Raw genomic sequence first — 15,784 nt, 5'->3', positions numbered from 1 at the left:
ACAAATCTATACGAATCTTTACGAGCGTGGCTAAAGCAACCAATTCCAAATTCACATTTCCATCATCATTCCCTTTATATCTCATGCAAATTAACATACTTATCAGGATCAGCTCAGGTTCTGCCTTTTCCCATTTTCCCGCCAAACGGATCGTCACTCGGTGCGGTAAGTTGAGCTTCCTTTCTCGCTTACAGTTTCAATGTGTTCAACCAAGTGTAAACAACTATTTCAACTACTGTGCAGTCGGGTGTAGCTGGCATTGGGAAAAGATTTTACATTTCCATCCGAATGAGTCCCATTCAACTTGGCGCATGGTACCAGTCGCTTCCAATTAATCGAAATTCCCTCCAGTGCCCCAATAGATGAGGTACTTCGAAATGATGCCCTTCTCGAAGGTAGGCAACTGCAACTGCAACTGTGGCCTGTTGCATCTTCCCAGAATTTTCTCATACTATGGGCAATGTTCATTGCTATGCTTCTAAAGCTTCAGACACGCACAAGAAGCCACATTCATTGCCTCAGGATGTAAGAAATTGCAATTTCATTTGCCGAACTCCAACCTTCCTTTTTGGTCGAGGCAACAAGAATTGGGATTACATTGTACTTTTCCTAAATGATGAGGCCTGTCGTCGTACTCCTGTAATCGTAGGGAGCAGAAGTCCTTTTCAGAATTTAGTCACAGATGAAACATACCCTTTCACTCGTACATGGCAATTCTCCTGTACAAGGATCCACTCATATTACCTAACACACACACCCTTGCTTACCAACAAGAACATATCAATCCACTGTGGAAAGAACCATTCTATCGGCCTCTAGGTTTCATGGCAGACAACAACAACAAAAAACAATAAAAAAAGGAATCCAAAACCAGATCTTGTTACAGCTGCACAAGGATGACGACCAATTTGCATGCATTCCAGGGCTGTGGTTATAGACCTTGCAAATTGGAGATGAGCAATATTCTCGAACCAATTCCTTAATAAGAACCTTCATCTGGTTCACCAGAAAAAAACGAATCCAATTTCAAGTACGGTTGAACAAACCTTTGAATATATCGTTCGGTTCATACTGATTGTCCGAAACAGTGGAATGATTGCAATTTATTTTCAATCATACATCCATGCTCTTGTAGGGGAAAAAGCAATTCGTCAAATTAAAAAAAAGACAACAAAAAAGCCCAAAAGTCGAATGATATTTTGATAAGAGAATACAAATATTAAAATACTTGAATAACACGACAAATCAAATATCAAGCTAAACTAAATGTGTTAAAAAAAGAAAGTGAATAATATATTAAAACTTTGACTTTGACGTTTGGCGGCTTATTTGCTGAAAGCTATCCATACAAACAGAGTAGCAAAATATGCCCGTGTACTTCAGATAAGATTTTTTTCTAATGACAGTTTTGATCAGCTACTCGACAAATGTCAAAACTACAAATGTCAAAACATTTTTCTAGCAGATCTGAAACAGGTTAGACCATGTTTTCCCAATGTAAATTAAGATTTAAAACAACAATAAAAATACATAAGTTTAATTATTTTAAGCTTTTCATTAAAAGAAAAAACAATACAATTTTTTACATGTGCTATGACAATTATATTATATATTAATGATTCATTTAACTTTGTGCGTTTGTTAAGCTGTGTTACTAGGTTATTTCAAACAAACACTTTACATAGTTAATGTTAAGAAATTTCGGAAATTTCTAACTAAAATATCTCAAAAAAATGGTCTGAGTAAATTTAGTTAAAAAATTCCGAAATTTCCTAACAGTTAATTTGTTTTATGCATAGTTATATTTTTTCGTATAACATCTTTGTACTGAACATTTGAGCAGATTTTTTAAAAAATTAGATGAACTCAAAATTATATTTCTAAGCTGTAATTCCAATAAAACGCAGTTCTACAAAACTACAACCTAGTGTCATTCTGTATGTCAAAATGCTACGTCCTTGAGGATCACTTGCATAATTATATTACCTGTTAGGATTCCTCCGCTTGATTCTGCTGCATGTTTTGACAGATGCGAGCTAACAATTTTAGCTTTCTAACTTAAGGTATCATAGACCTCAATTTAGACAAGAAAATAAAACATGCAGCTAGCCTGTGCAGCAAAACATAAAATCAATCAAAATGCATGATTGATAACCTTATCTTTAACAATGCTTTTACACTGCACTCGACAAACCGCTTGTTAGAAAAGACCTACTTTCATTTACATACGTTAGTGAATTTAAATCGTACATGATCCTACCCACTATCAATAGCAAGAGATGTGTCCCTTAAAAACCGTCACCCTTCAAGAACGATTGCACACAGATTTTATTGTTATAATCTTCTACTGTCGAATAGAGAAGCACTTTCAAACATTTCCTTTCAGCATTCAACAAACAGCATTCCTTCTACATTGAACCACAGGAAGGAAGGAAGGAAGAAATTGATAGTTTCTATATTCCGTTTCCGAGCCAGATCGGCCTGGTCAAGGCCGACTCGGAAGGTGAAGAAAGGCTACGGTCAGACCCGTACCACCACTGCAGCACTATCGGCCAGAGGCATGCACGTGTGACGAATCGCAAGTTATGCTAATTATGTCGAACTGATTCGTTATGTAAATTGATTTGAATTTATATTCATTCGTTGGCTTCACCAACGACAATTTGCTACCGGTATTTCATATTGACAAGCTATTTCCGACCTGCCGTGTGAATTGGTGCCCGATGAAACCACAGAACGAGTCTCCGGACGGGAGGTTTTGTGCCGATAGACTAGCTGCAGCAACATTGCTACAAACGAACGCATCCCGAGATGCTGAGAGTTCGGAAAATGCGTTAACAAGAAGCGACTTGTTTAGTCTAGAACATGCCATGATAACATCGAAACTGACTTCTGATAGTTATTCAACAGCGAATGATACGTTACATACGGAGCGGAAAGGAAATGGAAAGCATTCAGAAATACGCTTATGCGCTTGAAATTTAACCAGAGGATTTGTATTTTACTGTACGATTTTTTCTAGAACATGATATGACAACATAATGACAATGTACTACAAACATAGTCAAAACAACATAGTACAAAAAAACACAAATAATAGCATAATAAGAAAACACTAGCAATAGCATATTTATGTTTAATATAATCATTGATCTGGGGCAGCCCGGTTGTTAATGATAAACGGCGCCGGTTCCACACAAAAGGATCGGGTCTCAAATCCCATCCGGACCATTCCCCCGTAGTAAGGATTGACTATCCGGCTACGTGGTAAAATAAATCTGGTAAGCCAAAAACGGCTGGTGTGACCTTAGAGGTCGTTAAAAGCCAAGAATAAAAATGATCTTTTTCTTCTTTCTCGGGCTGCTCGGTCTAGGGCAGAACTCCATCCACCGACAACTTCAACTCCACCTGATCAAGTCAACGAGCACACCGTGCTCCTCAACGTCTCGTGCCGAACGGATTGCTGAAGAGCACCTTCCTGATGCGACATGAGCCCGGCATCCTCAGCACGCGCTCCAGGACGCTTATTCTTCCGGCTTTGATATGACTATCGGACATATCAGTGTGCGATTTATCGTGCTGTAGAAATTTACTTGACGTAGAGGAGCGTCGTACCAGCTTTGGCGCCTCTGATCCCCTCCTCGTTATGTGTCGTGAGTTCAACGCCGTTTGTGATCGTTTCGAACCTGACTTGTCGCGTTTTGTGTTCCTAAATTGTATACGTAATGTGCGGCCCAATACTTGTTAAATGTTGTACAACGTAAAAATATTTCAACTAATCAATGTATTGTAATTAATTGTAAAAAAAACGAATGCTTCAAGGGGGCCACATACGGTCCGTTGAATTTAACAAATAAATAACGAAATAACAAATAACAAATAATCTGAGTATTAATTCAAGATCCAAAGAATCCTTCCAGGTGAGCATTATATAAACGTTAGATTTACTAAAAAGATTCTAGTATTCTTTACAGTATTCTTTACAGCATTTTCTATAATAAAACTTTTTTCCATTCTTCTTGACTTGTGTCCAAACACAAAGAACAGATAAATTACATAATGGTTTACCATTTCAATCAAACGAAAACTCCCATTACCATCAGCCAGAGTTAAACAGTATCGTACGATTCGGTTGAGGCAAAACAATGAAAATAATTTCTACAATTCAGCAACTTCTCCCGTAACTCCATCAACTATGACAGAACTAAAAAAACAGAAAGGAAAAAAACAGCTAGCTCCTTAAAAGCGTTGCACCTACAATGCTGGCGATAAGTTTAATGTGAAAAAGATTACAAAAAATGGATAATGATACCATGCGGATATTACGTGATTTTACATCGCAGGATGATGAAGAAGAGTCAACGTAAATAGAATCTTTACCTTCAAGGTTGATTTTAGTCAGTTACAAACAGTATAACAATGTGCTGAAAACAAAACAAAATTTCAGCCTACACAAAAAACACCGCACAAACAGTAAGCAGAATAAAACGTGATTTTACGCTGTTAAGATTTCCTTTTCTTCACAATGGCTAACTTTTCAACAATCACCGGCAGCGTAGAAGAAGGCATTCTTCTTCAATTTCATTAAATAACATACCGCTTTATGCGATGCTTTTGCTACAAGCAGAATTCAACTTAATTGGAAGTACAATTTCTTATTTTTGGGGATAGATGACTAACTCCTCTTCCACAGTTTTTCACATTGACAATATAACTTTTCCCTACCTTTTTGGGTATGATCATAATCACATCACTTCACAATAAAAAAGGGTCCGCAGAAGAAAAAAAAAGAAAAAGGAACGGTTGGTCGTCAGAACCGCGGACAATGCGAACCCAAATCAAGCCGTCGAGGCTTTCGTTTTCTGTCCTAACTAGCCAAAGTAAATCACAGGGCACGAAAAATGTCAATTAGGTAGGATAAAAGCGATTTTTGCACGCCCACGCTTGACAAGTGGCACGACGGAGGGCGGCAGTAATGGGGGGGGGGGAAGTAATGCACATTGTCCAGCAGGAATTTCCACTCAATACATGAGTGCGTACCGGGTTAATGCTGTGGCATTACCTGATTGCTTTAACGAGATCGCCCTTCGGTTCGTTAAGTGAAACAACTCAATTAATAGGTTCGCTTCACACGGCACACGCATCGGAGCTAACAATCGGAGGACATATTATCAACGCCCAGCATCATCATCATCACCATTATCATCGCCGCTCATTTCTGTCCGGCCCCCCACGGCCAGGTGGGACGCAGTTTTCCAAAAAGCAGAACGACGGGGAACTGGGAAAGCTGAGCCGTTAATGATAACATCAACGCCTACTGTGTGTTCGGTGTGGCCCATCCTACGATCCATCGTGTTTTCTCCTGCACGTGATGCACTTGATGTAATGTGCGCATTCACTCACACTCCGGAATTGTTACAATTAGTCACATTATTCGGACGAAAGGATGAACCAACTCTACAAGCGTAACCGTGGTATCGCGATGCTGTAACGTATATTCAGGTGCAAGTTAAATAGGTACCGGGTTTGGTATGCGATAATAATGACGGCTGGTCAAACTACCGATTTGCGAAGATTTATGACCGAGGAGTAATTTTAAGCATAACTACAAGGAAGCTCGTTTACGTGCCCGCAACTGAAATTGTTACATTAATGTATTTGCAATTTTTTTGTAGTTGAATTCAACTGATACTATGTATGAGAAATGATATAATTTATATTCTGTCTAGTAATAAAATAAATATAAATTATTTCCAACACAAAAATTGAAATAAAATAAAAAAATAAAAAAGACTAATTTTATTCACAAGCCAGGCTGTATGTAAAAGTCTTTAACTTAATATTATTCTATATTTATTTAATTCATAAAAGCCTAAACATTATTGATTGCCCACAAATAGCGAATTCGGTGACATGAAATGTTAACAGTTCTACCATCGCAAGAATATAAATAAACCAATAGCATTGTAACTGCAGGTGTTATATGCGAAAAAGGTGACTTTTCCATACGACAGTCGTACTAAGATTATTCAAAGTAACACTTAAATCGACATTATTTCTCAACGAGTTTAATGTTTTTTTTCACCATTTTTATAATAAGATCACTAAAGCCATATCTTCTAACCTAAATTGTGTGCTCAATAATTTGAAGAATTGAATAGCTAAGGAGCAAAAAAGCATTTTATGCTCTTTGACAGTTTCCGCGAATTGAAGCAGGAATTAATAATGCACACAAGAGAGCATTATGCGGAACATAACCGCTTATTGTTTAATAAATCCGAAGCGAAAACATCGGTGATGATATTATCTGGATTAAAATGATTTTCTATTGCTTAAATTGGATGACTATGGCTACCGACTGTAAGCGGTTTAGAGAAATCCAGGAGTAGGCCAAGACTGAGAACCGGCTGTAGCACCGGATAAGTAAGTAAATAATCGTTTAACATTATTAATATATTATAATTCAATTTATTAATTTAGGGGCGGCCCGGTGGTGCATGTGATAAACGGCGCCAGTCCACACGGCCGGACCGGGTTCAAATTCCATCCGGACCGTCCCCGGCAAGGACTGACTACCCGGCTACGTGGTAAAAATAAGTCTAGTAAGCCAGAAATGGCCGGCGTGACCTGTAAGGTCGTTAAAGCCAAGAAGAGAGAGAGAATTCAATTTATAGTTTATCATTGTAAAATTACTTTTTAAACTTATGAACATTATTATTTATTCCTTATTCCTTATGAACATTATTCAAAAGCTAAGACCATTTAAACAATTCCAATATCTTATGCTCATTATTGCAACTTGCTGTAGTATGTATGGAATTTTAATCATTATCTTGTATTAAATTTGCTTCATTTCGATATTGTTTTTGTTCCAAACAAATTGAACAACAAAAATAAAATGAAACTATACCTTCCGTTGCGCACATGACAGAAACGTCATGATAAAGAAAACATCCAGAGCGTGCAGTCATGCATTTGCAAACGGAAACCAATGAAGTACTTCATCGGAAAGTTACAACACAATCATCCATACATCCCGCACAACATACACAATCAAGGGGGGGAAAGCTCTCCCATTGCCTACAGCATCGACAACACATCACATGCTTGCCGCCAACAAATGGCAAGCCACCCACCCATCCATCTTACCCTTCCGTTTCGTTTACCCTTTTTCGATAGAAAATGCGCTTTTCCTTAACACGCTTCCGAGGGTAATGTGGTTTGTCAATGTACAGCGGATCGAAGGAATGGAACCGTACACTATTTCCCCATTTTTTGTTGTTATTGCAATCCCCACCGCGAAACGAAACGAAGAAAATAATGTGTTATGAAAACACTTCACCGTGAAGCTGACAGGCAGTCCCGGATTGACGGTTCTGTTCGGATGGGCAAAAACAAAAACCAATCGGAATGGAGGCGCCCGGTGTCGGTGTCAAAGTTACTTCCGGCGAGCAAAGGAAATTGCAAAGTGTGGTAGAAGGGTACGGCCAGTAAGGGAAATGGAACAGTATCCGCACTAGTTTTACACAAACGAGTGCAAAAAAGCGAATTGGGATTGTTTTTACTTCGATCTTTTTCAATCGAGTCTTTTGGCATGGTAGATTTTAGTAGCGTTTTGATTGATTTAATTTGTGTGTTAATTTTACTTTACTAATGAACGCAAAAGCTAAAGTGATACAATATTTTATGTTTATTTATAAGCTGTGCTTTTATTTTAGTAGACTAAAATAATATTAAATATCAATACGGCCAGGCCGTTCTACATGAATAATAAATAAATTATAATAAATAATAATAAACTCGTAATGATAGTACATAACATTGGTTAAAATTTAATCAATTTATAACTACTTCTAAAGAAACATCTATGCCGTTCTGTGTTTCAAGTTCATCAGTTTTAAAATTCATTGCTAAATTAAGTTTCTTTTAGCACAGTTTTCCATAAATATTCCATTAAACGCTACGGTTACAAACCTTTCCGCATGATACGCGAACTAAACATCCGCATCCCAGCACCGACCATCGGTGGTTATTGATCCTACAAAACCAGCCGATTAACGCTTACTGACCTGTAATGAGAAACGATAATTTCATTAGCTAAGCAACAACTACAACTGCCCGTGACGTTGATGACGATACACCGAAAGCACATCAGTTTGGACGCATCATCATCTTCTCTGCACCGGCGAAACAAGACTATTTTGCTGTTCGCCAGAAACCCGGCGCTTTGAGAACACTCGTTTAATAGGGTCGGAAAATTTCATTACAAACAATATTGGATCATTCTTCTCGTTTGCAAACGATTATCACACCTTTTTGGGGTAAGTAGTACGGTAGTACGAAAAATGCTCCTTCACTCGGATCGTGAGCATTTGAAAAACCGAAATTGTCACTATATTTCATTCAGTATTACGCTCGCTTTAGGGCTTTAAGAATGGAGCGTTGGTAAAGCCAACACTTTCATCATATTTTTCATCATACATTTCGAACAGAATGATGCCGACGTACGGTGAACGAGATGCTATGAACAACACGCGCGGGAAACGAATTCTCGTAACCCATCGTTCCCAATTCCCAAAACAATATTTTCCTACACGCTGAATGAACCCTAATTGAAAGTGACATAATTTAACAGTCGCTGAACGAAACGAAATGGAGGACGGGTTCTGCAGCGAACGAACTGGACGTCCTCGTTACTCATTCGAAGTTTGAGCTTCCATTGCTCTCCAGGGATTTTCACGGTTTTGAAGGACATTTGTCCGTCGAACCCGCAGATGTCCCGTTGAACAGATTTTACTGAAATGCATTACCAAACGCACTGCACTTTGGCTGGTAATTAATTTGCATCTGCAGATTTTTCATTGCCCTTTTGGAACGTAAACTCATTTTAAAACATTAAATTATCTCTACCGTAAAAACAAAATCATTTCCCAAAGGAGGAGAAACAAACAAATAGATAAGAAAATAAAGTAATTAAAAAAACATTTATTCAGTTCGTTGATTGCATCAGATCCAAATCATTAACACAATTTACAATCCTTATTTGACATATACATAGTAATAGGAACTAGAAACTTTACGGCGGCGGGAAAAAGCTTTTCTTTTTTCTTTTTTTCCCAACGTACAGCTGTAATTCACCTTAATGCAATCGATTATTTCTCAACGATCAGGCTTGATGCTGATTTCCACACATGCCTCACGTAAAGTACGTTAGTAATTTCCGTTCGTGTTTTATCTTCCCTGGTGATGTGCTATTACATGCTACCAGAAGTACACGAAAACCCAAATAGAAGAGGAAAATTACACCACCACCGGCATGTGCGGCGGCTGCTGCTGGCACAAAAAGGAAGAAGCAAAACTAAGCATCGAGCTGATGACATCATTTGAAAGCATGAAAAGGTGGCATGCAACAGGATGTGTGGTTGTGTGTGTATATGTGCAACCGTAGAAAAAGATAACACAGCTACAGATTCCGTTTCCGCTTTCAAAGTATCAAGTAAAATTTGCCCCAGTAAGGACAACCGGGCAAAAGGACAGTTTAATGATAAAAACTCCCCAACCCAGCTCGAAGCCTTTGATGGCGGATGAAGGAAAGCTAGAGCAATGGGAAAAAAGCAGGAAAAAGAAAGTAAGAGCAATCTAGTAAAGTGGTGAAGAAGAAAAAGATCATCAGTATGAAAGAGTGTAACAAAAAAAAACCCGCCATCGGACTTCCTTTTTTCCCCTGTTTCCTTGTGCATCTAGTAAACGCTTGGATAGAAAGGCGCACTTAGCAACGTAATATTACAATTCTTCTGTTTGCTATTGCCACACCATCCGTTTTGCCGCTCGACACCCGGTCCGAAATGTGCTACGCTTTAGCAAAAGAAAAAAACACACACATACACACACACAAACCTCACTTGAAAGCAGAATGACACACAAAAACAACCGACAGCGAAAATACTTTGCGCAAAAGATAAAACGATTCACTTCCACCGAACGTTGTTCCTCCGGCAACCGAATCGAACCAAAGCATTTACTTGTGTGTGTGTCTGTGGGTGTATGTGTGTATGTGCGAAACGGTGACAAACGGGATGAAAGAACAAACCGGGGAAAAATCTTAAGCCGTAAAATCGGTGATGGAGAAAACGGAGATCCTTTCTATCACCTTTTGCGCTTCTTTTCAGAAAACCAGAAGGTCATAGGCGGCTCGGTGTATTTGTGCCACACCTTACAATATGTACGACTTTTTAAACGTTTTCATGACTTCCACAGTTCACCCCCGCCCGGTAGCGACGAACCAACTTTCGTCACCACAAAGCAGAAAGTAAACTTGCACGATTATACACCAACAGTAGTCCCCTGATATGTTCACTTGCATTTGTTTTTGCTTCAGGTTTGTGTTTTTTCAAACGACAAAGTGTTTTACAATAAGAAAAGTCAAACGGAAGCTCATACAGTTGTTCAAACTAGGTGTTTGAGGTGAAAACATTTCACACTTTTTTTGGATGTTTTTTTTCTTCTTTCATTTGGATTAGTTTGTTTTTATTCGTGAACGATTTATTGACAGATATGTGACAAGATAGCGTATTGTTACAATTTTTGGTATTTACACTAAAACTACTGGACCAGTCATTTTGACATTATTTTTTGGGATTCAACAATCGTACAATCAACAATCCAGTTGAAACATGAATTTAACATACATATTCTACAGTGCGACCTCCAATAAACAATAAAATATATTCCAACTCTTCATAACTGTTTAATAGTTAGCCACGAATAAAAAAACGCTTAAAACGCTTCGTAGTTTTAGAGTTAAAAAAAAACATAATAATTGTAGAATAGAATACAGAACATAATAACAAAAAGTTATAATAATTCCTAATCGGTTCGATTTCAAAACAATAACAATATGCAGTAAATTAAGTTAAACTAAAACAATAAAAATTGAAACATAATAATTCAAATTTTTGGCTAAATGCCGTAGTAACTAAACATAAATAAATAAATAAATCATTTTTTTAGTTTTATTTTAAACTACCTAGCTTACCCGGCAAACCTAGCTTTGCCCTTAAACATACCTTTTGTAATTAAAGCTAACATTTTGAGTGTTCAATCTTGATTCGTGTGGTATTATTAGAGTGGCGATTAGAGAATATCGTTGAATATTCGAAAATTCTTAAATTATTGCCATTCTTAATCCAAATAATATTCCCAATCAAAGCATTTTTTCTTCTTTTTTTTGGCTTTTCTTCTTCTTTTATGCTACTTCAGAAGGCATTTCAGGCTTTCTTTGACGATTGAGATTTCATACCATGTCCTTCCGTGTAAGGCGCCGATTCCAGAATTACCACCGAGCCGCAAATCACAAAAAAAATTAACATGAGATAGTGAGAAGTAATAAAAACTGCGAGCAACTCCTGAGTCAATTGGCTTCTTGTACGTATCAAAATGAAGGACTTATTGCACCATGTTCAGGACCCTTTCCACGATCACCGACGCATGCATTCGCTGAAAAGAAGCAGCAATTATTGATCCGACGTGTGACCTATTTTTATACAATCGCCAAAACCTTTCTGGGCTAGTTTCGGCTAGTCACCGAATATACCTTTGAAAGAAAAAAGTTGACATGAGCAACTGTATCGTAATTAAAACTGCGAGCAACTCCTGAGCCGTTTGAGATTCTTGTAGGCAGCAAAATTAAGGACTTATTGCACCATGTTCAGGACCCTTTCAAGCATCAATTGTTGATCCGATGTATGGAGTATTTTTAAACTATCAACAAAAGCATTCTGGGCTAGTTCATGGATTGCCGAATATACCTTTGAGGAAAAAAATAACATGAGATAGTGAACAGTAATTAAAACTGCGAGCAACTCCTGAGTCACTTGGACTGCTTGGACGTATCAAAACGAAGGACTTATTGATAATATGTTCCATGTCATGATGCTGAGGACCATCACTACACCACATTTTTTAAATTATTTCTTATCTTGCATTTTACTTACTTTACATACATACATACATCACTCACTTTACATTTTATTGAATGAAATTACACAAATAAATCGTCATGTGCACCTACTTTGATTGATTTGTCCGTTAGAATATTTTCGTTTCAGTAATGTTCAACATTAATCGTGTTGAAAAAATGGCTATGTCTACTTGATGTGCTAATAACTGTCAAAACCACCGAAGGAAAAACAGAAAAGAACTCATAATATTGGCCAGAGGCCACCTAGCGAAACGAAAAATAGCGGTAAACTTATTCTCATACCTAACGAACGGTCAGCGAAAATTTCATACCAATCGGTTCAGCCGTTTCGGAGGAGTTTGCACACTAACACCGCGACACGAGAATTTTATATAGATAGATAAAATGTCATAAAATTGACAACAACGAATAAAACTAAATTCAATTATGAATTTTAGTACTGTAAATGCAGATTATTCGAATTTTTACATAAAAAATGATACCTGACTGAACTTCACACATACAAATAACCATCCGTTTTTGTTTATTTCTTCCTTTTCATGTCCTACAATCATTCATCTATTCGTCTCTCACCAGATTTGAAGCCTCGTCTATTCTAAAAGGAAGTAAAAATAACTTCAACTGTAATGCAAAATGTGCTTCATTCGATAAGACGTGAAAAACTACCATGCAAGCCATAAGTTCGTTAGGGAAACCTTAAACTTCCCGATGCGAAATATTTCATACCGAGCTGGTAAACGTTGAGCGCTGGTAATTCCACTACAACCAACAAAAAAAAACTTCACATTTTCCCTTTTCCCCGCTTTGTTCATTCATTTCCCCCCGTAAATGTAGACTGTGCGCCCATGAAGCTAATTATAATAATTTTTATTCTACCACGTGTTTTCCAGCGCGCACAAGGTTGGCTCGTTATAAAGGCACATCTTTCGCACTGGCAGCTAGCGAATGCGAATGCGGCACGAAGACGCCATGAGATAAAATTGCCTCAACATGGAACACATTGGACGACGACGGCAACTGTGCATCTTCCAGTAACCGGGCGTCTCCATTCTTCGGGTAGAACCACGGGCCAAATTAACTGCGGCACGATAACGTGGCTTCTAACAGCTACAGTTTAGTACATTACCCGACGAAGGAAAAAAAACCTCCGGCGAACCTGATTTTCAGCCAAGCGCAATGGAAAATGATGATTTTTCTCACGCAGCTGGCTTGGCTGAGAGTTACGTGTTTCGGAAGTTTTGTTCCTCACTCCATTCCGGCAAAACCCCGTTTTTGCCACAACCCATATTTTGGGGCAAACGGGAATGAAATTATCCAAAACCTCCACATATTCCGGGCTCAACAAAGACTCAACAATAGTAAATAATATAAATTCTCATTTAAAAGTTAGAAATTTCGAATTTATTCCCTTTTACTGGTCTGGGACGTGTGAGAAACTTTCACCCGAGACGGTTTGGCCTCCAGTACCGCCACACATTTTAATGGTTGGAATTGTAACTGAAATGCCCGGTACCGTACGAGTAGGGAAAATATGCAAACGTTTTTTCTTAAATTTAATTCATTCCATTTGCTGCCGGTTCTTAGAAGTATTTGATTTTTTTATTCCCTTCCACGGAAAGCTGAGAACCAGTATGGCGCAAAAGCGCAGAATGCTGCTGCTTCCCAACTTGGCCGTGTAAAAGACTCAATCCAATGAGGTTGAATTTTCAATTTGCTAAAAATTTCTAGAACAAACATTACTGCAAAGCACAGCACTGTTTTGCGATGCGTTTTAACCTGTGCTGCATGCTAATGTATCGGGGAAGCACGTAGTATGCAGCGGTCCCAAACGCATATTGGATATGACGAAAAGTTTCCAACAGGATGAGAAAAACAACCTTAGTAATGACGGAAACGCTTTTCAAACATGCATAATGTTAACCGGTGCTGTCTCGTATGGAACATGTATGGGAGCGAGGGAAAAATTAGTTTTAGTATCAGTTCGCTGCTCGTATGCACGTATCAGTTCAGTGTTTTTTTCTCATGAAGAATACCGTCAGACTGGAATAAATGAAGTAAATGTTTTTATGCGAAACACTGACTAAGGGAAGTATTGCTTATTTTTGCAAACTTTGAATTTAGTTAACTAATTAAGCTTATTGAATAATTTGACACAAAATATTGTTTTAAACCAACCAAATAAAAGTAATTATCCCGTTATGAAAAAAGCTATATTTCTGCAATTTCCGCAAACAAATTGAATTTTTTAAATTAATTAACACTAGAAGTACTGGACCAGTCATTTTGACTGGAACGCTTCATTTTTATCTTTATCATTTTAAACAATCCTATAGTAGTTGAAACATGAGTTTTACATGTATATTCTATGGTAAGATCTCCAATAAACAAGAAACTATATTCCTTTTCGATATATATAACTTTTCGAAATTGTTTAAAAATTAAACAAGCACGAAAAACGCTCAAAACACTTGGTAGTTCTAGTGTTAAGTATAAATATTTGAAAATAAACATTTTAAACAAACAAACCTTTATTGGCAATAAAGGTACAATACAGCTGTGTGCACGTGCTCTCACATCACACACTACTGTCCACATCCCCACACTACTGTCAGCAATGGATTACGCTTTCCAACCACCTATCGACGCATCAATCTGGAAATTTAATTCCATTTGTGGCCATCACAACTAACGATAAACAATCTTAACCAACGGCGACGTTTCGCTCTCGAACGAAACTGCATTTTCCACCACAAGAACAGTGACAATGGTTACTAGACGATTGCCAATTTGGAGACGCAGACGGGAAGATGCCCCAAGGCTTACCCATCCAGAGATTTCGAAAACCCGGAAACGTTATCTGTGGATATACTAACCTTCCCTAGTCGATTCCACTATTCCTCAGCGCAGGTGTAAACGGTACACGTGAAACACAACACTAACCAGACGCTGAAATACGAAGGTTTTGACCTGGTGGGATGGTAGGTTTGTAATTAAATTTTGGAGCTCTCTAATAGTCTTCGTGAAATTTCATTATGAGATAAGGGGCCCCACGAGGGAATTTGGCTGCCATGAACAGAACTCTCCGCACAAGTCAAGAGAAGGGAGTAGCGAGAAGTAACGAGCTATTTTATCTCTAAATCATCCAAAAGGTTAGTTTTTGCAATGGTTTTATGATGCTACGGTACCATTTCGTGTCTCATGGGTGGAAATAAAATAGAAAAAAGGTCAAGCAAAAGCATGCAAAACACTCACCCCGATTTTGGAGATATTTTTGAAAAAAGGAGCACCAATACATAGAGTTAAACAAAAACCTTCCAAAGCCGGTTAAAGGTTTCCACTTGATAAGGTTAGGGAAGGAAATTATATTGGTTTCAGTGTACTTTCAAAGGTACCTTTCTTGTTGGTGTGCAAATGAAGCTTAAATGTTCAAGCGCTAAGAATCGCGTACTAATAAGATGCTCTCGAGACTATTGAGAGCATTCGGTTACATATTTACAAAGGCTTGTGTAAGCAAACATACTTCGCTCAATCCAATTATACCTTGACTTCATCAGCGCAAAATCATCTTCACAAACCCCAGCGAATGGTTCTTCCCAAAATAAACAGACCGATACAAATGTCAATAAGAAACCGATACACGATATCTTTGTTTATTATACATGGTTCATGGTGAGATGAAGTATGTGAAAGCAACTCCTAACAGAAATCGTACCGCAAATCAGAGAAAACGAGAAATGATATTTTACCAACGCTAAAAAATCTCGAAAGACGACCATCTTTCGTATCCAAAGCGTGTCCGAACTA

At 38.0% G+C, this 15,784-nt stretch overlaps 1 protein-coding gene across 6 annotated transcripts in view; it reads right to left on the bottom strand.

The window, feature by feature from the left end:
- The window catches only part of LOC125764278 (furin-like protease 2), a 365,455-nt gene that overhangs the window by 147,758 nt on the left and 201,913 nt on the right, over positions 1 to 15,784 (bottom strand). Inside the window, exon 3 of one of the 6 annotated variants that reach the window (XM_049428342.1) lies at positions 7,975 to 8,069. The exons of the other annotated variants lie outside the window; for them this stretch is intronic. The gene's annotated coding sequence lies outside the window, so the exon portion shown is untranslated. The remainder of the gene's footprint in view (positions 1 to 7,974; positions 8,070 to 15,784) is intronic. 6 annotated transcript variants of the gene reach the window in all.

Source organism: Anopheles funestus, chromosome 2RL (assembly GCF_943734845.2).
Source record: "Anopheles funestus chromosome 2RL, idAnoFuneDA-416_04, whole genome shotgun sequence".
NCBI lineage: Eukaryota > Metazoa > Arthropoda > Insecta > Diptera > Culicidae > Anopheles > Anopheles funestus.
Note: the sequence above shows the minus strand (reverse complement) of the source record. Positions and strands in the feature narration are given on the sequence as shown.